Here is a 1322-nt window from a genome sequence, read left to right as displayed (position 1 = left end):
TGATGGTAATTTTTTCATTTATCTGTTTCTTTTTGGATGTTAAATATTGATGTTTATTTTCCTTCACCCCCTGGCGATTTTATCAAGCTTAGAAAACTCCTGTCCTAGTAAAAGAGTTGGTATTATCACTACCTTGACCCTTTCCTGATTTTCTTTCATTGGTTTCCATGGTAACCAAAAAAAAAAAAAAAAAAAAAAAAAAAAAAAAAAAAAAAGCGAATTTGCATAGTGGAAGAGTTGATATTTTCACTACCTTCCTTTCCTCATTTTTTTCATTGGTGTCTCCATGGTAACCCCCCCCCCCAAAAAAAAAAACGGAGAAAGAAAGAATGAGCGTATATGAATGGTGGAAGAGTTGGTATTTTCACTACCTTGACCCTTTCCTGAATTTTTTTTATTTGTATCTCTATTGTAAAGAAAAAAAGAAAAAAAAAGAATGAAAGCGAATCTATATAGCAGGAGTTGGTATTTTCACTATCCTGAGGCTTCCCTTACTTTTTTTTTTTTTTGCTGTCTTCATGACAAAAAAAAAAAAAAAAAAAACAAAAAAAAAAAAGAGCTACTCTGAATACATGCATTTACTCACATCCATATTCCAAAAACCCATGATACATAAACTTATAGCTGAAGTTAATTCCACTATAAATTTACATGCTTTTGTACTGTTATTTATTTACATTTGACAAGGTCGGCGTGTTTCTTTCATACCATATATATATATATATATATATATATATATATATATATATATATATATATATATATATATATATATATATAGAATGAACAGAGGAAGAAAAAATCAAAGAAAAAATCTATACACCAGATACCAGGCGTCCTCTATTCTTAAAGTAATAATAATAATAATTATAATTATAATAATAACAAAAATAACGATAATAGAAATACTACTACTACTAATAATAATAACAGTAATAAATATAATATTAATAATAATAATAATAAATAAATCGATATCATCTCGACTTGAACAACTATAGGTTGAAATTCGGCGGGAAAACGAATTTGGGGATTTCAACGGAGTAGTGGGTGAGGGAAAGCCTGTCCCTTGCCTATCCTTGTCACTTACAGGCTGGTTAGAACTTGGTATATATATATATATAATTTTTTTTAAAGATAATTTTTGTCAGAATTAGCGACGAACGAAAGTAGCATAAAAATAAATGACTTGTTTATCGTTTGCTTTTATTGTTTACTGTTTGCTTTGTTTATTGTGTTGAGTGTTTATTGTTGTTTTATGAAGGCAAGCAGTGTAAAAAAAATGTCTTCACTATTCTATCGTTTATTGCTGTTTTATTGGT

This window comes from Coenobita brevimanus, chromosome 73, assembly GCF_032717465.1.
Source record: "Coenobita brevimanus isolate Jiangsu-jjx chromosome 73, ASM3271746v2, whole genome shotgun sequence".
Classification (NCBI taxonomy): Eukaryota; Metazoa; Arthropoda; class Malacostraca; order Decapoda; family Coenobitidae; genus Coenobita; species Coenobita brevimanus.
This window is presented reverse-complemented; position numbering follows the sequence as displayed.